This window comes from Zingiber officinale, chromosome 6A (genome assembly GCF_018446385.1).
Source record: "Zingiber officinale cultivar Zhangliang chromosome 6A, Zo_v1.1, whole genome shotgun sequence".
Lineage (NCBI taxonomy): Eukaryota > Viridiplantae > Streptophyta > Magnoliopsida > Zingiberales > Zingiberaceae > Zingiber > Zingiber officinale.
Window position 1 is genome coordinate 35,196,120 of NC_055997.1, and position 22,679 is coordinate 35,218,798.

The following is a 22,679-nucleotide window of genomic DNA, read 5'->3' on the forward strand; positions in this document are numbered from 1 at the left end:
GCTTTTAAAGCATTGCCGTTTGTAGCAAAGGCAACGCTTTTGCAACGCTTTAAAAGCGTTGTCGGTTTATGCAAAGGCAACTCTTTTAAAGCGTTGTTTTTGGTAGAAAAGATAACATTTTTGCAACGCTTTAAAAGCGTAGTCATATTTTGCAAAGACAACACTATTACAACGCTTTAAAAGCATTGTTGTTTTTTTTACAAAGACAACAATTTTTGCAACGCTTTAAAGGCGTTGTCGTTTTAAAGAAAAAAATTATTTAAAAATCATTATTTTTATATTTACGGAACTATTATTTTTCTTTTACCATATTTAGATTCGAATTTTACATATAATCAACTCAGCTAATGATTTCAAACTCATACCAAAATAATAGAAATCTGACGTTGAAGTAATATTAGTATTTAATTACATGAGAAGCTAGTAAATATCAAAAGTAACACTAATTCTGTTTCAAAGTAGACAGTGATATTCACATATAAAATAAAAGAGCACAAAAAATCTATTTTGAACAGCTACAATCTGTTTAGCCAACAATCTGTTTACTTCTAAGAAGTAGCTACTGAATACTGAATACTGAAGAAGTAGCCAACAAGCTGTTTACTCAAAACAGTACAGTAGTTATTGAATCAGACGCTTAGTGTACTAATCAATTACTGAATCCAGACGCTCCTTAGTGTACTGATCTCGACTGTCCTGTATCCACCTACAAAAGTAGCAATAATATGTTTCAAGTCCATACATGAGCATTACTGATGGCTCTCAAAAGAAACAAAACAATCATTGGAGACGAATGAATGAATACTCACAACCAATATTAGATGAACAATCATTGGAGAACAAGTATTAGATGCTAAAATTGCATAAACTTTTGAAATCCTATCAAGTTATGAAAATAACTACTTTTTTTTTTACTTCAGATTCCACAATGGCTTCAATTATGACATCTGCACTTTTAAGATCTTCTAAACTTGATGTGTATCTCGAGTGGTTCAACAAATCAGTACCTACAAGCCATAACACAAATGCAACAAGTGTTGGAAAATGGAAGCCTATAAGCTCTCATTTGCAGTAGCAGAGTATCAAGCCATTAATGGTTGGGCAACATGAAGGAGAGTGACTATCTAATGCATACATGTTTAATAAGGCTGAGAAAACAGGGATAATGGCTGAGTCATTACAAATTAGTATGGAGAATAGTAGGTTTCTCAATTTTTGCACTGCAGTTCAGATGTGCAGTTTCAGAAATCAGATTACTGTCCTGGCAAATTCTGAAGCAATAGATGTTTTCAACAACCAGTGAAATAGGGACTGATGAGACCATTTATAGCAGCAAATTGGAGGGAAGACCTTCAATGGTACATACAAATTCTCAAACACCATTCCAAGGAGTATGAAAGAACCCCCTTTTTTTTAATTCTGATTTCTACATCTGATACTCTACAATATCTAATAACTGAAGCTGCCTTGAGTTTTCATAATCAACAACCATCAACTGACTTGACTTGCCTTGCTATTTTTTTGAGAAAACCAAGAGAGGATTAAAAAAGATTAGCAACCTTCGTTCATGAAATTTTCTTCAATTATGTTCAAAGGGAAACGAGTGGTTTCGCTACACAAGGCTAAATGGAGGTACCAAAAAGGTGAACAACCCATATAAGAAACTTCCGAACATAAATGGAGGTACTCAGAGAATACCCACTGGTATTGATCAACATTAGAGTTGTGAAGGTTACAACATTGCTATGGCGACTTCATAGCAAACAATAAAAAGTTGCATAAAGAACCAAACACCAAATTTTACCATCAAACATTAGTAAAAGTTGTAGACATTTCAAATCAAAATAAATGAGTTCAAAATGTGAAACTTTGCTAGAGAATCAACTATAATATGATAAACTGTGGTTTGTAGTACTCAGTATAACATCCATTTCTCAGTTTTTGTCTTATGTTGCATCTGTGTTTTTTATTTCATATTTACATGAAGTATATATCTTGTAATACAAGCAAATATCCTGAAGTTCAATAATACAGATCTATAGTAAGCTTCTACGCCTACAACCAATGAAGTTCTATAAGAACTTCTTATGAGACATCAGTTGAGGTTTGTGCTGTTTACATTCCTTTCTAATTTATTTGTATGGAGCCAAAATGAAGGGTAGAAACTCAATATAGCCCGAAATTCATATTTCTGGTACTTATGCAAACAAACATATATAGAGCAGACTTTTTATTTCCCAAATTGTGTGCACAAATGATTTCATTTGTAACAATCAAACCATCAATTAGTCCACTTACTAGATTCTCCATAATTTAATAGAATGAAGTGTTTACATTTTTAATACTGCCACGATAGAGAATAGACATATATATTGTAGCTAAGAACATATGCATTATATCCCTTCATGTATACCATATTATTATTGTTGACGTGACAATATGATTCATCTAAACTCTCCAGGTTATTGAAATAACAGAAGAATTGAGCAAGTGGACTATCATATGGCTACAACTGATATAAAAAATTTAGCAAACAATTGTCAAAATTAGAAGCTCAGGGAGCACATCTCAGTATTTCTCCATTCTAAAATGCATTCAGTTTATATAATTCAATTAATGACCAAGAAGACTCTTTATCAAAGATTAAACTGAGAATAACAAACAAGGGTAGATTGCATCTCATAGCTGAAAATGGATTCTAAAGAAGCAAAAAGTTGCTTCTTGCTAAAGATAATGAACTTAATTACATAAACCTTAGCTAAAACAAGGTAATGAACTTACATAAACTTGAATGCACCTACTCATAAATATGATCTTGTATACATTCTGCCAACTCCGATCGCACCTCATCAATTTCTTCTCGAGAATACTCTGCTTGTGTGAACTGTGAACATTAATGAGGAAAAAAATATCAACATTGACTTTGCATATTTTAAATAGTTTATTTCAAATAATTTGAGACATAAGCAAGTAAACATTACTATAGATCATAGTGAATCTCTTTCGATAATTTCAACTTTTTCAACAATTTGTCTCATAAATCGCATCACATAGTAACCACATTGTTTGCCATCTTCTTGTCGAGGAGCCTATGGAAATTAGAGACATATTATTAATGATAAACATACACATTAAAATATATGTTATATGTAATTACACATTCATTTACTATTACCCACATAGCCTTTTTTCTACCTTTCCTTCCCTTGTTTGAATTAAACATTCTTAAGGCCCTTCATACGTTAATGATTTTTTTTATATATGAGTTTTGTATTAACATAAATGCTCAATAAAAAAGAAATATGAACTCACATTTCCACTATATATTTTCAATCCTCATCATGAATGCGGTGCCTTAGAGAATCCAACAAATAAATAACTTCATTGTAAGGGTCAATAACAGTGAGAATCCAATGAAAAATATGCAACAAACACATAATTAGTGCATATAATTCAATAAATTATCAAAAGGCAACAATTGAAAGTGATGTTTTAATTCTTACTTACCCGATATTACATGGCACCAATACAAGTTGATCTACAGATGCACCACTTAGCCTGCCTGCCAAATGACTTGCCCTTTGGTTTAGCCTTTCAAGCTTACCTTTTTTTGTCATGTGCACTGGTTGCCATATATGGGATTTTATGTGGATTCACAAATCTGAATTTCTCTTTCTTATTATCTTTCAGCAGTTTTTTATAAAGATGCCTGCCATTGCAAACATAATAAAACGAAGAGGTAGATTGAAAAATGAAAGTTATTCACAAAATGGATGATTATCATATATTACAGTAAACCTGTTCAAATTATATTTAAATTGCTAAATCTAAACACTTACCATATGTAGCCAACTACACAATTGCCTGAAAGGGGCTCCAAATGATACAAAGGAATGATGTCCTCAAGGTGTAGAACAAGTTCATAATCATCATCAAGCATGTCATAATCAAAACTCACTAATATATATCTGCCATCATCTAAAGCACGCTTACTATAACAATATAACATATGTAATGCTCTTGGGGTACTTGTTGACAAAGTATGTTTCTTTTTTGGTTGTTCAAACTTCTTCCTTCGAGGCTTCTAATAATTTCAAATCATGACAGTTAGATAGGATGATTAATAAAAAAAGTGACAATTTAATTTGAAATAAAATCTAACAAATACCTCATCTTGGTTCACTATCAAGTGTTTTGGCCAAGCCACATGGGTTCCTACAGCATCAGCAATTACTTCAAATTCATTTGGAATTGGATATGGAAAAGGTGCTGATTTTTCTACTGCTTCATCAATGGAGACTCGCATGCAATTATTGGGAAATGGAACACCATGAAGCATTTTATCAGATTCAATGCCACAAACAATTGTACCATCTGAAACAATATTTGTGCTAGATTCCAATGTCAATGCAACTGGTTTTCCCTAAAATGTAAAAGTTGCATGTCACAAATAGCAGCAGGTCACAATTAATGCAACTAGTGTTATACCTGCAAAACATCAGCTTGACACAAAATTTGTAGGTCATCATCATCGTTCTTCATGTCATCTTCAATCATGGGTTGCAACTTTACTGAGCAACTACCTTTGTCATCAATCGAATTATCGCACATGGTACCCTTTTTATACACCATTACTTCAAGGTTTTGTATACGTTCATCTTGTACTAAACTTTTCTTCCTCGCCTCCATCAGCTCCCTTTAATGCTCAGTGATTACATCAGCATGCTTCCATCTTCTACCATAATTGAAATATATTGTTGGAGTGATATGACCTCCAATACCCCTCACACGGCCATTATATTCTTCAGTGTCAAGTGCTTTGGTAAGTATATCCTCTTTGGGTTCTTCAATTATCAGCTTACCCTCCCTCTTTTGTTGAATGTAACCATCCTGTCAGGCACATTAAAAAAGCATTATTACTAAAAGAGTTATCAGTTCAATAAAAATGGTACTTTTACTTATTGTTATTTTGCTTACAATCTGTTGGATTTTTTTTATCAAATCCTCTCCTTCAAAGCCACCTTCTTTGGTGACTCGTCCTTTCTTCCACATAATAGCTCTATTAATGTCGTCATCATCACATAATTCAGTCGCCTACAACAAGAAAATTCCAATAACAGTTAAATGAATAAAATTAGTCATTAAATGAAACAAACTCGCAGGAATTGGTCATCAAATTGCAGCACTAGAACAATCAGGATTGTGATCAGGATTAGAGCCAACTGAAGCAGCACATCTCGCAGAGGCACAATCATTAAATGAAATGGGAAATCAGGGAAAAGCTTTAAGGCATGGGGTACCAAATGTATCACTAACTGCCAACAACTTGCAGCAACAAGCCAGCCCCTCGTATACTCAGTTTCAGACTCAGGTGTTGAGTATGCGGTACCAAAGGTTGTTTGCTCCTGCATAGAACTTGCGTCTACTGCATAGAACTTGCGTCTCAGCAACCACATTGACAGTGAAATGCCATCAAATAGTAGGGAATATGGGAAAACAGCAAGACACAATCAGTGATCCCACTGGCACAATGAAAATTCAAATAATTTTATGTGAATAAATTGGAGGGTTCATAAGAAAATATGATAAAAAAATACTTATTATTTCTTCCGCAAATCGTGCATATCCTTTACGTGAAAGTCGATGAGGATACATGTGTTGTTTTCTTCTTTTTTTTTGTTGATCACTTAGTTTCTAGTTAGTGAGGATACATGAGGATACATGTGTTGTTAAACTTGAATATAAATAAACTAGTTTTAAAAGATTAAATTACAAATCTTACCATGAAGTCTTCAGACATGCGACTAATCACAAACGACCTACAAATATCTCTTGTAATACCATAGCCAATAGGTGGCTCATCCAACTCCTCGGCTTTATCAAGCTTACTTAAAATGAACGTCTTAGTGAGATAACTTTTGTATTGACGCCACTTATTGTTTGCTGATTTCAAACAACCATTCTTCCATTTTGGGTCAACATTATACATCAACTATAAATCACAAAAATGGAAATATGTTAAAAAAAAAAAGACAAACAGTAAATATATTATAATAATTGATAAAACATGCTAATTTACTTACATTAACTGATTCCCAGATCAGTTCTTTAACATCACTTGGAACATATTTCCAAGTCTTGTAACTAATTTGAACCTTTTCTCGAGCCAGCACACCAATATAACTTTGCATTGCAATAGCTGCTTTTCCTATTGGCTGTCCAAGTTTATTGAATGCAACATCCTTTCTAACTCCTTGAATCCTTTGCTTAGCTAGCTTATCTAGGTGTGTACGACCTCTAGACATTCTTGTGGTTTGGGTGTTTGTAGAATCCAACTCTGTGTTACCATCCCAACTCTCGGTAGTGGCTGGAGTTTCAATTTTTTTCCTTACCCTTACCTTTTTTTGCATGCTTTCTAGAGGCTTCCATGGAGTCCACACCTTCTGCTGATCACAACAACATGATAAAAATAATCATAGAAAAAAGTAAATAGACAACAGATATAAGAAAAGAACTTCCTAGATGTATTGTGTGGTGTTGTTCACAAAACTAGGCTATTGTGAAACTAAGACTGGTTGCCATAGTGATGTTTTCCATTGCCAGAGTTGTATCTCTTTTCAATTCCAGTGGATGAGCATGATCAAAACCTAATGTAGCATGTTCTTAAAGAACTTCCTAGATGACTTCTTAATAAAGATTAGAACTTGAATCATGAATTTATAGATGGATCTCTTTTCTAACAATTCACACTGCAGGAACAAGTGATTCGCCATTCATTTATAAATAACACTATACCCATCCATTTGAGATAACTTTGAGAACCGAGAATTGATAAAATAATCATAAAAAAAAGTAAATAGACAAAGTGATAAAAACTAACCGCAACATGAGAAACAAAACATATCAATATTATCCACAACATATCATTCTTCAAAGGTAAATAACATATCAATTTAAATTGTTTACAAACTCATCTTGAAAAGTAAAAAGTTCAACAGTTAAATATTGTCGACCCAATTCCCATCACAGTCATCCCGAATGCATGGTGGTTCATTATCATCTTCTCCGTCAACATCCATTGGTGGTAATCCTCTGTTAAAACATTGATAGTGGATTGCAGTTTCTTCAAACTCTGTACCATTTTTGTATTCAAAGTACTCTCTGCTTGGAGTTGCAAGTACAACACTCCATAAAGGATCTTCAGGATCTTCGATGTAAAATACTTGCTTTGCTTGACTAACCAAGATAAAAGAGTCGGATTTGAATCCAATTTGATTGAGGTTTACCAATGTGAAACTAAGATCATCAACTTTAATACCATTATTATTTTCCACCCAATTACATTTGAACATTGGAATTTGAAATTTGGTGTAATCAGCTACCCATATTTCTTCTATAACTCCATAAAAAACCATATCTAACACAATAGGTTTTTTATCCTTTGCACTAGCAATTTGCATTGTCTTTGCGACTAAGCCGACTCCGGAGTTTTGTACAACTCGTATAGCATCACGCTCTTTTGTAGCATAAGTAACCCCATCAATCAAATAACTAGAGTACTTTAAGATTTGCTTATTAAGTCCGCGCGCTATCCATTTCAATCTTTCTGATACTTGATGAGTGGAAGGGTCTACACGTGCAACCTATAATTTTTATGTGATAAATTGTTAATTATGCGTAAATATGATAATGAATGTATGTTAATATGTAATACTATAGGAACTTACACGATCATGTAACCAAGTAGCAAACGTTCGGTTATGCTCATCTTGTAACCACTTCTTGGACTTAGCCCTTTGACGAAATCTTGCATTCAAATATGCCATGTGTTCCCTAATAAAATTATTAGGAATAAATAAACCAATCGAATGTAAGCTAACCAAATGAAAGTATAATAAGTTGGAGAAATTACTCGATATAGAAATCAATCTCCGCATAATTTGCCAATACGTAGCGATGTGCTTGCTACAACTCATCATGACTAGTGGAGTGCACCACAACACCCGATAATGGCTTAGTAAGTTCTATTTGGCGATGACTTAATGGGATCCCAATTGTGTGCACACTACAAAGATAATCTGAGCAAAATTCAACAGCCTCTTCAGCAATATAACATTCAGCTATACACCCTTCAGGCTGATTGCGATTTCGCACATAACCTTTCAAAATCTTCATGTATCTTTCAAATGGGTACATATACCTATACCAAACTGGTCCACATAATTTCACCTCTCGTACAAGATGAACAGTTAGATGAATCATTATATCAAAAACTGATGGAGGAAAATACTTTTCAAGTAAACATAATATCGTCACAATCTCTCTTTGCATATCATCCAACTTTGAGACATCTATCACTTTATTGCATAACCCATTGAAGAAGAAACACAAGCGAGTGATAGTGTGTCTGACATGTTTGGGCAAGACACCACGGATGGCCACTGGAAGCAATTATTGCATTAAAGTGTGGTAGTCATGTGACTTAAGGCCAATAAGTTTCAAATCTTTCATCGACACAAGATTTTTAAAATTGGATGAGTAACATGTCGGAGGTTGTATTCCAAACAAAGATTTCAAAATCTTTCTTTTCTCATCCTTACTAAGTGTATAACAGGCTGCTGGCAAAAACATTCTCTTCTCCCCCATCCTTGGTGCCAAATCTATCCTCACATTCACTTCCAAAAGGTCTAATCTGGATGCTACTCCATCCTTTGTTTTTCCTGGAATATCAAGTAACGTACCGATGAGACTTTCACAGACGTTCTTTTCAATATGCATCTCATCAAGAACATGTCGAATGTGTAGATGTTTCCAATACTGAAGTTCAAAGAATATTGATTTCTTTTTCCAGCATGATTTTACATCATCCTTCTTCGACTGAATATTTCCACTGATTTTTCCCCAATGACAATTAATTCTTTCAACTCTTTCAAAAACTTCATCGCCACTCAATGGTTTTGGTGCAGGGTTAAACTCTTGGTTTCCATTAAATGCCTTTGCTTTCGATAAGGATGAGTTGCATGTAGAAACCTTCTATGGCCTGTATATGACATTTTTCTACTATGCTTCAACCTTTGTGAATAGGTTTCTTCACCACAAATAGGGCATGCATGATATCCTTTTACAATACATCTTGACATGTTCCCATATGCAGGGAAGTCATTAATACTCCATAGTAAGACAGCTCTAAGGAAGAAAGTTTCTTGCCGATATGCATTATATGTTTCAACGCCTATATCCCATAAGCATTTTAAGTCATCAATTAGAGGTGCTAAGTAAACATCAATATCATTTCCCTGTTGTTTGGGACCAGATATCAACAATGTGAGCATCATAAATTTTCTCTTCATACACAACCATGGAGGAAGATTATAAGTGATCATTAAAACTGGCCAACAACTATATACAGAACTCATCGAACCATGGGGATTCATCCCGTCAGCTAATATGGACAATCTAAGATTTCTTACCTCAATAGCAAAATCTGGCCACTTGTGATCAACTATTTTCCAAGATGGTGCATCAGCTGGATGACGTAAGTATCCATCACGAAGTCTTTTATCAGCATGCCAAGTCAACTCCTTGGCTATTTCCTTATTTCGAAACATTCTTTGAAATCTTGGAATAGGGGGGAAGTACCATAGAACCTTTGTAGGAACTCCTTCCTTTATCGTATTTGTTTGGCCCAACTTCCACCTTGACATCTCGCAAGTAGGGTAATTGATAAAATCCTCATACTCCTTCCGATATAAGATACAATCATTAGGGAAAGCATGAATTTTCACATAATCCATCCCTAATGCACATAAGCTTTTCTTTGCATCATAAGAAGATAAAGGTAATTCATTGTCATCTAGAAGGATTTCTCCTAACAAACTAAGTAAGTCAGTGAAACTTTTATCACTCCAACTATATTTGGCCTTCAAGTTGAATAATTTCACAACTGCAGATAACATTGTAAATTTAGTGCATCTAGGATATAAAGGTTTCCCGACATCTTCAAGTAGCATATTGAATTGGGTTGGATTCTCGGCATAACTATCAAATGCAGCATGTACCATATCTATTAGGTCCTCAGCAACATATTTTTGTTCATTTGGCCTTACTTGATCACTATCATTCTTTGAGTTCCCTATCATAGCTCTTTCACCGTGTCATATCCATGTATGATATGTTAAATCTATACCATTACAATACATATGTGCTCTAATAGTTTGTACATTTCTCTTCTTTAAATTACCACATTTTGCATAAGGGCAAGGTATTGGGTTACGATCATTAGCATTTGTCATTCCAAATTGCAAGAAAGACTCTACTCTAAACTCATATTCACGTGATAGTCTATCCTTTGACATCCATTCTTGTAACAACTAAATAACCAACAATGAGCTAACACCTTCAAAATAGTTGTAAATAATATACAAAATATTAACACAAACACAAGTTTTAAAACAACATATAACAAAGGAAAGGTAGATAACAAAAAATAAAAATAAAAATAACAACAGATATTAATTACAAATATTTTAGAATATCAACAACAAAAGAAAATAGCAAACAACAGCAGATATTTATGAATTATGTTTTCTAGGCATAAGTTTGCTAATGCAGTGGAGATATTTATATCTCCCAACAAAAGTAGGTGGTTAATATTTTGTAAAGATAAGGGGAAATTGAGTTTTTCACTTGTGATGAAAATCTAAACAGCTAGAGAATGAAGTTTGACTTCTTAGATGCAATTATTATATGATTAGCATGGATTAGAAGATGGATTTAATGAAAGAGAATGATTTTGTTTTTTGGGTGAAATTACAATTGGTATTTTGACTTCTTGGAGGCTACTGAATGCTGATTTGGGACTCGAATGCAATGGCAAGACAAAGGACAACAACAAGGAAAAAGAAACAAGACCAAAGAAGGGAGCTTGAGAAAGATCTCAAAATTTCACAAAAGGTCTCAAATTCTCACAAGGAAGCTACCAAAAGCACACTGCCTCAGCGTTATTGGGGTTACAGTAGCATACCAGAAGACAACGGGATCTGCTGCGGGGGCGAAGGAGGCAAAGAGATGGGTTGATCTGTTGTGGTCGATCGCCTCAGCACCGGGATCTGCCGCTTGACGAAGGTGTGGTCTTGACGGAGAGGAGTTCGGAGGAGTGGTTCGCAGAGAGGGGTTCGCCAGAGAGGGGTTTGCCGGAGATGAGTTGGATGGAGAAGGCCGCGTGAGATGAGGAGTTGGGAGAAGGGTTCGGGATAAAAAACGGTCGGAAGATAGAAGTTGGGAGAAGGGTTCGGGTTTTGTACTAATCAAGATTTAGATCCAACGATTTGTATTAATCAAGATTTAGATGAGAATTTAAATATAGACAACACTTTTTATAAAATATTGTCGTAGACACTAAAAATCAGTCTAATAGACAACGCTTTTTATGAAGCGTTGTCTTTGACCCATAAAAATCACTAATAGACAACGGTTGTTAGAAAAGCGATGTCTATTAATAAGAAAATAATGAAATAGACAACGCTTTTCCCTAAAAGCGTTGTTAAAAAAAAATAGACAATGCTTTTTATAAAAAACATTGTTGTTTAAGTGTTGTAGAATCCCAATTTTCTTGTAGTGTACAGTTGACAACGTGATAATGCATAGTATAGGTACAAAACATAAATTAACTAACGAGAATATTTCCATGTTGTGGCATAGGCGTTTAGGATATATATCCAAACAACACCTAGAAAGGTTAATATCACATAGAATTCTCGATTCCCTTGATATGTCAGACTTTGATGTCTACATAGAGTGTATCAAGGGGAAGACCACTAACAAAAGGAATAAGGGGGCTAGCCGTTGTAGTGATGTAACATCCAAAAATTCTCAAATAAATTTTAGAAATATTCTATTATTTTTCTGGAATTTTAGAATATTTTATGGAATTTTTGGAATAGCGGAAGTAGCAAAATTAAATAAAAACGTAAAATAGCCTAAGCGAGAATTGAACCTGTGACCTATTAGACCCTACAACTTATAGCATGACTGTAGTAACCAGGTGGCCCCAGTAGGGGTGTGCTGAAAGAAGAGGAGAGAAATTATATTTATGATTTAGTTGGGTCATATTAATCACTTAATATAAATAGGGAATTTAGGTGAGGGTTTATTATTTTGGATCGACAACTCTTCCTCACCCTCACCCTCACCCGCCGGCCTCTCCCTCTTCCTCACCCTTTCGGCACACCAAGCCCCAAGAGAACTAGGGTTCCATCCCTAGGGTCGTAGGAGCACCTTCCGGCGATGACTCCGATACGAGGACGCCCTTCGCCACGAAAAGAACGTGTAGACGTAAGAAGATCGCCGAGGAGATCTTTTTCTCCAGAAAACCTAGCGATCAGAATTGTAAGAAACCTAGCGTAGGAAGTAAGTAACCCCTCACTTGCAGTATAAGTCATTAATCGCACGTTTTATGTTAGTTGTGCTATACGCAGATTTTTCGGTGCGTAGGGTGTGAATTAGAGCATACCAAGTGTTCGATAAAATGTCTAGGACAGTTAAATGTTACAGTATACATTTTAATAGCTCAGTTAAATGTCATAGAAGCATTTAGATAACATGCTTAGTCTTGCTTCAGCTTATATGGGACTACGGTCCAATGGGTGAGCTCCCATAGTCGCCTCTAGGTTCAGATAACCTAGCTCTAGGTTCAGATAATCTAGTAAGAGCAAGATAAGATAAATTAGCTTATGAATCAGTACTTTACTTTATCAGTGGCACTGTACTGGACTCTTAGTTATCCTTGGGTTGGACTCGCATAGTCGCCCCTAGGTTTAGACAACCTAGTAAACCCAACTAGATTCGGGACTAGATACCTCGAGTTTAGTTAGGGATGCGCGCATAGCAAGTACAGTTGCCAGACCCATCAGCAGCATGATTATTATTTTTATCTATTATGAAAAATAGTTTTCAAAACTTCATAACTCAGTTATGTGAATACAATTCAAATTTAGCATTAGCCTAGCATTAGTTTAGCTTAGTTTATGTATCTGTTCAGTTTTCCTTAGCGATACATCGAGATAGTTCTATGATCAGTATTTGATTGCCATTACTCATATATTAGTATGACATGTTTTAGCATTTCCAGTATGAATATCAGCATGTGTTTCAAATAACATCTTTTAAAAGCATGATTTCATCGAATGCATGTTTTGTGAGGTAGATAGTTCTTACTAAGCTCCCAAGCTTATAGTTTCTTTTTTTCCTTATACTGCAGATAAGGTAAAGGGAAGATGGATTAGCGGAGGCTGGAGGTCAATGTGTCAAGATGGGCGTGAGAAGGACTTGGAATAAAGACTCTTGAGGACTAGCAAGTTTAAGAATTAGACTTCTTATATTCTTATCATTCCGCACCTTTAGAATGTTCAATTGTCATGAATTGTGAAAGTATGAACCATGCTATGCCTAGACTACTAGTTACTTTGATGTCAGTCAAAAACCATGAATAATGATAGTAATGGCATGCCTAGGAACCTTAGGATGTTTTTAAGTTGATACATTTGTGTTGTATATGGATTAGTAGTGGATTACAGCAGAAATCGCAAAAATCAGAGCTCCAATCAATCAGCTGATCGATTGGAGGGTCCTCAATCGATCAGCTGATCGATTGGGGAGTGATTTCCGCTTACAGAGAGCTGATGAATCGATCAGCTGATCGATTGGCCATGGATCGATCAGCCGATCGATCATGAAATAACTTCCGCGATCAAAGAGCTGTCGAATCGATCTGCTGATCGATCGGTCCAGGCTGGATCGATCGGCCGATCGATTCAGAAAAGGCCTCCGTGCACTGTAGCACGTTGAATCGATCAGTGGATCGATCAAAATGACTTCAATCGATTGAGTCCCCATTTCAATCGATTGGAAAGCCTGAATTCGGCTGGAACCATCTAATTTCAACCCTTTGTTCAAATGGGATGTTGGGATACTGTTAGTAGCATGTTTAGTTGGTGTCAATGCTTAGTTTTATAAGGTATGAAGTTGATACAAAACCATGGTTCCAGTTATATGCTTAGAATTGTCAAAGTAAGCTAAAACATATTTAAATTTTAGATTTTACAGCAATTAGTATGAACTCTTAGTTAGTGTAGCTTTCCACACATTATACTAGAGTGGTAACCGCACAAAATAGTTTAGCAAATGTAACCCCCGGCCTTACATCTTAGTCAGTAGAAGGTGGGGTGTTATAGAGTGGTATCAGAGCAAGTTCCATACTTCTTCCACACATACATCAGCATTGAATCTGCAGCTTCCAAGTAAGAATACCTTAACTTATTTATGTTTCCTGCTTCCATGGTTATAGATAATTCCATGTTTATAGATAACTAAAGCATGTTATATATGATAGCATGGTTATATATGATAGCATCTAACATGATAGTAGTAGCTAGGTGAATATGATTGTAATAGTTATGTATGCCCTCTACTTCTCTAGGAAATGGTACGAGGACGCCCAGCTAAAAGGGCACCAGCTACTGAGCCCCAGCATGAGGCAGACAGCTCAGTGCCTCCCCCAGACCATACAGAGGTAGTGGCTCAGTTACAAAAACAACTAGCTGAACAGCAACAGGAGATAGCCACCCTAAGGGCTAATCAGCAGAACACTCCCACTGCCACTCCGGAATCTAACAAGGCAACCCCAGTAGTTATAGAGGTTCCACCAGTCCAACCTACAACACTTGTGGCCCCAACAACAGGGGCAAGGAGAGAAGACTATCTAATCCAGTGGCAGAAAATCAAGCTAGAGAACTTCTCAGGCACCAGTGAACCGTGGGATGCCCAAGCCTGGTTCAAAACACTGGAGAGTACAATGGAGCTCCTGGACTGGCCAGAGCATGAAAAGGTGAAATGCGCCTCCTTCTACCTGGCAGGAGACGAACGTATGTGGTGGGAGAGGATTAGAGTGAAGCGCCCAGTGAACCAGATGACATGGGCCGACTTCGAAAGGGAATTCTTTGAGGAGTTCTTTCACATGCGGGTCACAAACTGCCACTACGACGAGTTCACTGAATTTCACCAGGGCAACCTTTCAGTTGAGGAGGCCGTGAAGAAATTCAACAGGTTGGCTCGCTTGTGCCCCGAACTAGTCAACACCGAAAGAGAACGAGTCTGGCTGATGCTCAAAATGCTAATGCCGGAAATAGCACTGAACGTGGCCAACAGCGTCCGTAGGCCGCAAACCACTGAAGAACTGGTAAGTAGTGCTCTGATCACCGAGCATTACCAGAACAACATCAAGCAGCAGAAGCAAGCCCTCTCAGAGTCGAAAGGCCAAGGAGGCTCAAGTACTCAGAAATACCGTGGTCATAGCCCTGACTGGAAAGGGAACTACAATCACAAATGTAAACTAGGGAGTTACCCAAAAGGAGGACCAGCTAGTAAACAACCTAGCTATCCCAAGTGCTCCACTTGTGGGAAATTCCACCCAAGAGTCTGTCGCAAGGGCACACGAGGGTGCTTCGAATGTGGCCTGGAAGGGCATATGGCCAAACAATGCCCGAACAAGACCAACTTTTCCCCACCACAGCCGATTTAGTACGGAGGTAACCCAGCACAGTTACACCAGATGCAGCTACTTTAGATGGTCCACACATCAGCCAGGGCAGACTAGAAGCCCCCTCAGTCACGACGAACACGAGGATCTACTCACTAACTAGAGAGGATGTAGCGAATGCCTCGACAGTTGTTACAGGTCAGATTAGTATTTTACAGCAAAGTGCAACTATCTTATTCGATACTGGGGCAACCTATTCTTATATATCCAGGACATTCGCCGAAAAGTTGGCAATATCTCCAGAGGTACTCAGTGGTTAGTTTTTGACAACACTACCTTCAGGAAAAATCATGGCATCCATGCACTAGCTCCGAGCAGTGCCAGTCATTATAGCGGATAGAGAACTCTTTGGTGATCTTATAGTGCTAGATATGGCTGACTATGATTTCATCTTGGGAATGGACTTCCTGATCAAGTACGGTGCCTCCATAGAGTGCCGTAAACAGAAAGTTGTATTCCAACCTGAAGCTGGAGTGCAGTTTGGGTACATCGGAGAACCAAAGAGAAAGGCCAAGAAGTTTCTCTCATCTCTGTAAGCACAGAAACTACTGGATTCAGGATGTATAGGATTTCTAGCACATGTAGTCAGTACCAGTCAGGACGAGAACCAGAAGCTAGAAGAGGTCCGAGTTGTATATGACTACCCAGTAGTCTTCCCTGAGGAGTTACCGGGCCTAGCACCAGACCGAGAGATTGAATTTGAGATAGAACTCATCCCCAGTACGAATCCCATCTCCAAAGCACCCTACCGCATGACTCCAACAGAACTGAAGGAACTTCAGGAGCAACTACAGGAGCTGCTTGACAAGGGTTTCGTACGCCCTAGTCACTCACCATGGGGAGCTCCTGTATTGTTCGTGAAGAAGAAGGACGGGAGCATGCACCTGTGTATAGACTACCGGGCACTAAACCAGGTCATGATTAAGAACAGGTATCCTCTTCCCAGGATAGATGACCTATTTGATCAGCTAAAGGGAGCAGCAGTGTTCTCAAAAATAGACCTCAGATCAGAATATCACCATGTGAGAGTTAAAGAAAGTGATATACCCAAGACAACTTTCAAGACCAGATATGGACATTATGAGTTCGTAGTCATGCTCTTTGGCGTGACAAATGCTCCAGCTACTTTCATGGACCTCATGAACAGAGTATTCAGAGAATACTTAGATAAGTTTGTTATCATGTTCATCGACGACATTCTTATCTATTCCGAAACTCAGGAAGAACACGCAGAGCACCTGAAGATAGTACTGCAGACCCTTCAGCAGAACCAGCTGTATGCCAAGTTCACGAAATGTGAATTCTGGCTCGATCAAGTATCCTTCCTGGGTCACATCATCTCCAGGATAGTATCATGGTAGACCCCAGGTAGATAGAGGCTGTGAGTAACTAGAAAAGACCTAAGAACGCCAGTGAAATCAGAAGCTTTCTGGGACTAGCAGGCTATTACAGAAAATTTGTAGAGGATTTCTCCAGGATAGCCTCCCCGCTGACAGCTCTCACCAGGAAGAATAAAAAATTTTAGTGGACAGAGGACTGTGAGAACAGCTTCATTGAGCTAAAAAGAAGATTGACCAGTGCTCCCATTCTGACTCTGCCAGAAAACACAGACAGCTTTGATATTTACAGTGATGCCTCTAAATTGGGACTAGGAGCAGTACTGATGCAAAAGGGCAGGGTGATCGCCTATGCCTCCAGACAACTCAAGGACTATGAGAGGAACTATCCTACTCATGATCTTGAGCTTGCAGCAGTTGTCTTCACCCTCAAAATTTGGAGACATTACTTGTATGAAGCTCAGTGTAGAGTGTATATAGATCATCAGAGTCTGAAGTACTTCTTCACCCAGAAGGATCTGAATATGCGATAGTGCAGATGGCTCGAGCTGGTCAAAGACTACGACATAGACATCCTCTACCACCCAGGAAAAGGTAATAAGGTGGCAGACGCACTTAGCAGGAAGTCCAGTGCCACCTTACTATCCCTAGCAGCCATGTCACCACCCCTACAAAAGGAAATTATAGATTTCGGTCTCTAACTTATAATTGGGCAGCTCTCTACTATGACATTAGCATCTACCCTGCTTGGTGACATCCAGACAGCTCAAGGTCGGGACCCTGAAATTCAGAAAATCTAGCAAGGGTTAACAGAATCAGAAAGTAAAGAGTTCAGAGTATCTGATAGCGGAGTATTGTATTTTGGTGATAGACTATGCGTCCCGGATCAGGAGGAACTACGGAGGAAGATCCTAGACGAGGCTCACAGGACTCCCTATGCGATGCACCCTGGTTCCACCAAGATGTACCAAGACCTAAAGAGATGTTTTTGGTGGCCTGGGATGAAAAGAGACATCGCTAGATATGTCAGTACCTGTCTGACCTACCAGAGGGTCAAGGCAGAACACCAGAGACTAGGAGGAGTTCTGCAGCCTATTCAGATCCCAGAATGGAAGTGGGAGGATATTTCCATGGATTTCATATGGGACTACCCAGAACCACGAATGGTTTTGATGCCGTCTGGATAATAGTCGACAGATTGACTAAATCAGCCTACTTCTTAGCTATCAGAATATCCTACTCCCTGAAGCAGCTAGCTCATTGTATCTCAATGAGATTGTCAGACTGCACGGAGTTCCACGGACCATCATTTCAGACAGAGACAGTAGATTCACGTCACACTTCTGGGAGTGTGTACAGTCAGCATTGGGCACCAGGTTAAAGTTTAGCACAACTTTCCATCCTCAGACAGATGGTCAGACGGAGCGAATAAATCAGGTACTCGAAGATATGCTCCGAGTGTGTGCCCTAGACTTCAAGGGAAGTTGGTGCAAATATCTGTGTTTAGCAGAATTTACATACAACAATAGCTATCAGGCCACTATCGGCATGGCACCCGACGAGGCTCTCTACGTTCGTAGGTGTAGATCTCCAATCTGCTGGTATGAAAGTGGTGAACAGAAAGAACTAGAACTTCAGACAGATCTAGTAGCAGATACCACAGCACCTATACAACAGATCTGCCAGAGGATAGAGATATCTCAGAGCCGCCAGAAAAGCTATGTTGATACACGGCGCCGACCCTTGGAGTTTTCAGTTGGGGATACAGTACTCCTTCGAGTGGCTCCCATGAAGGGAGAAATACGTTTTGGGAAGAAGGGCAAATTAAGTCCCAGATATGTGGGACCATACCTTATCACCAAAAGAGTTGGCAAGGTAGCATATGAACTAGAGCTACCCCAGGAGATGTCAGCTATCCATAACGTATTTCATGTCTCTATGCTGAAGAAGCATATTCCAGACGCCACCCAGGTGATTGAGCCCCAGTCGGTAAAAGTCCACGAAGACCTCAGCTATGACAGTCGGTCTATTCAGATAATAGACCGAGCAGTTAAGAAATTACGGAACAAGGAGGTACCATTAATAAAAGTCATTTGGCAAAATCACACCGCAGAAGAGGCAACTTGGGAGACAGAAGCTAGTATGAGACAGAAGTACCCAGAGTTATTTTAAGTTTGAGGACGAATTTTTTATAAGGTATGGGGGATTGTAACATCCAAAAATTCTCAAATAAATTTTAGAAATATTCTATTATTTTTCTGGAATTTTAGAATATTTTATGGAATTTTTGGAATAGCGGAAGTAGCAAAATTAAATAAAATGTAAAATAGCCTAAGCGGGAATTGAACCCGCGACCTATTAGACCCTACAACTTATAGCATGACTCTACTAACCAGGTGGCCCCAGCAAGGGTGTGCTGAAAGAAGAGGAGAGAAATTATATTTATAATTTAGTTGGGTCATATTAATCACTTAATATAAATAGGGAATTTAGGTGAGGGTTTATTATTTTGGATCGACAACTCTTCCTCACCCTCACCCTCACTCGCCGACCTCTCCCTCTTCCTCACCCTCTCGGCACACCAAGCCCCAAGAGAACTAGGGTTCCTCCCTAGGGTCGTAGGAGCACCTTCCGGCGACGACTCCGATACGAGGACGCTCTTCGCCATGAGAAGAACGTATAGACGTAAGAAGATCGCCGAGGAGACCTTTTTCTCCAGAAAACCTAGTGATCATAATTGTAAGAAACCTAGCGCAGGAAGTAAGTAACCCCTCACCTGCAGTATAAGTGGTTAATCACACGTTTTATGTTAGTTGTGCTATACACAGATTTTTCGGTGCGTAGGGTGTGAATTAGAGCACACCAAGTGTTCGATAAAATGTCTAGGACAGTTAAATGTTACAGTAGGCATTTTAATAGCTCAGTTAAATGCCATAGAAGCATTTAGATAACATGCTTAGTCTTGCTTCAGCTTATATGGGACTACGGTCCAATGGGTGGGCTCCCATAGTCCCCTCTAGGTTCAGATAACCTAGCTCTAGGTTCAGATAACCTAGTAAGAGCAAGATAAGATAAATTAGTTTATGAATCAGTACTTTACTTTATCAGTGGCACTGTACTGGACTCTTAGTTGTCCTTGGGTTGGACTCTCATAGTCGTCCCTAGGTTTAGACAACCTAGTAAACCCTACTAGATTCGGGACTAGCTACCTCGTGTTTAGTTAGGGATGCGTGCATAGCAAGTACAGTTGCCGGGCCCATCAGCAGCATGATTATTATTTTTATCTATTATGAAAAATAGTTTTCAAAACTTCACAACTCAGTTATGTGAATACAATTCAGATTTAGCATTAGCCTAGCATTAGTTTAGCTTAGTTTATGTATCCGTTTAGTTTTCCTTAGTGATACATCGAGATAGTTCTATGATCAGTATTTGATTGCCATGACTCATATATTAGTATGACATGTTTTAGCATTTCTAGTATGAATATCAGCATGTGTTTCAAATAACATCTTTTAAAAGCATGATTTCATCGAATGCATGTTTTGTGAGGTAGATGGTTCTTACTAAGCTCCAAAGCTTATAGTTTCTTTTTTTCCTTATACTGTAGATAAAGGTAAAGGGAAGATGGATTAGCGGAGGCTGGAGGTCAATGTGTCAAGATGTGCGTGAGAAGGAACTTGGAATAAAGACACTTGAGGACTAGCAAGTTTAAGAATTAGACTTCTTATATTCTTATCATTCCGCACCTTTAGAATGTTTAATTGTCATGAATTGTGAAAGTATGCACCATGCTATGCCTAGACTACTAGTTACTTTGATGTCAGTCAATAAACCATGAATAATGACAGTAATGACATGCCTAGGAACCTTAGGATGTTTTTAAGTTGATACATTTGTGTTGTATATGAATTAGTAGTGGATTGCAGCAGAAATTGCAGAAATCAGAGCTTCAATCGATCAGCTGATCGATTGGAGGGTCCTCAATCGATCAGCCGATCGATTGGGGAGTGATTTCCACGTACAGAGAGCTGACGAATCAATCAGTTGATCGATTGGCCATGGATCGATCAGCCGATCAATCGGGAAATAACTTTCGCGATCAGAGAGCTGTCGAATCGATCAGCTGATCGATTGGTTCAGGCTGGATCGATCGGCCGATCGATTCAGAAAAGGCCTCCGTGCACAGTAGCACATTGAATCGATCAGTGGATCGATCGAAATGACTTTAATCGATTGAGTCCCCATTTCAATTGATTGGAAAGCCTGAATTCGGCTGGAACCATCTGATTTCAGCCCTTTGTTCAAATGGGATGTTGGGATACTGTTAGTAGCATGTTTAGTTGGTGTCAATGCTTAGTTTTATAAGGTATGAAGTTGATACAAAACCATGGTTCCACTTATATGCTTAGAATTGTCAAAGTAAGCTAAAACATATTTAAATTTCAGATTTTACAGCAATTAGTATGAACTCTTAGTTAGTGTTGCTTTCCGCACATTATACTAGAGTGGTAACCGCACAAAATAGTTTAGCAAATGTAACCCTCGGCCTTACAGCTTAGTCAGTAGAAGGTGGGATGTTACAAGTGATGTTTTGGAGCTAATACATATAGATATTTGTGGGGCATTCCCTAAGGCATCTTGGAATGGACACACATATTTTATTAGCTTCATAGATGACTATCCATATTTGGCTATATGTACCTTATTCATGAGAAATCTCAATCTTTGGACATGTTCAAAATTTTCAAAGCCGAAGTTGAACTTCAACTAGGTAAGAAAATTAAATTTGTCCGATCTGACCATGGAGGTGAATATTACGGTCGATATGATGGATCAGGTGAACAACGTCCAAGACCTTTTGCGAACTACCTTGCTGAGTGTGGAATTGTACCTCAGTATACCATGTTTGGTACACCTAGTCAGAATGGTGTAGCTGAGCGTCGCAATCGAACCCTAAAAGACATGGTAAGAAGTATGATGACTTTCACTTCTCTACTAGAGTCCTTGTGGGGTGATGCACTAAAGACTGTAGTTTACCTACTTAATAGAGTACCTAGTAAGGTAGTAACAAAAACCCCATTCGAGATGTGGATGGGTAAGAAGCCTAGCATTAGGCACTTACACGTCTGGGGTTGTCCAGCTGAAGGTAGGCCTTACAAGCCTAATGAAAGGAAACTGGACTGAAGAACGGTTAGTTGTAATTTTATAGGATACTCTGAGAAGTCAAGAGAGTATAAATTTTATGATCCCTCTAATAAATCCTTCTTCGAAACGGGAAATGCCAAGTTTATTGAGGGTAGTGGGAGTAATAAAATCAGGGAAGTATCTTTTGAGGAAAGCATTGGCGATCCTTCTATGGTTACTACTAGTGCGATCAGTAGCGGTATGGTTACCATACCACACATTATGGGTATCACACATCCAGTGAGCATAGTGAACCAAGATATTCTCATGACATCTCCAATGCAATTGGAGGAACCTACCACTCAAATTGAAGTATTGCCTCATATTGATGAGCAAGTACCTCAACCACCTCAAACACAAATGCCTTTAAGGCAATCCACAAGGGAATTTGATTTCAACGCATCTTTAATTTGTCCATATCAACGCATCGAGCCATATTCGAAGCATATCCATATGGGAATTTGATTTCTTTTAACCAACTACATAAAGCTCGTTTACTATCTTTGTCCAATGTATAACAAGCTTTAATTTTGGAAACTTATTGGTTGTTTCATTCTGAT

At 38.2% G+C, this 22,679-nt stretch overlaps 1 long non-coding RNA gene across 1 annotated transcript; it reads right to left on the reverse strand.

The window, feature by feature from the left end:
• Positions 1-648: 648 nt before the first annotated feature.
• LOC121993871 lies at positions 649-3,046 on the reverse strand. Its single transcript, XR_006115454.1, has 3 exons — positions 2,982-3,046; positions 2,798-2,884; positions 649-706 (listed from the first exon to the last, which is right to left on the reverse strand). It is a non-coding gene; the product is annotated as an uncharacterized LOC121993871 (long non-coding RNA).
• Positions 3,047-22,679: the final 19,633 nt, after the last annotated feature.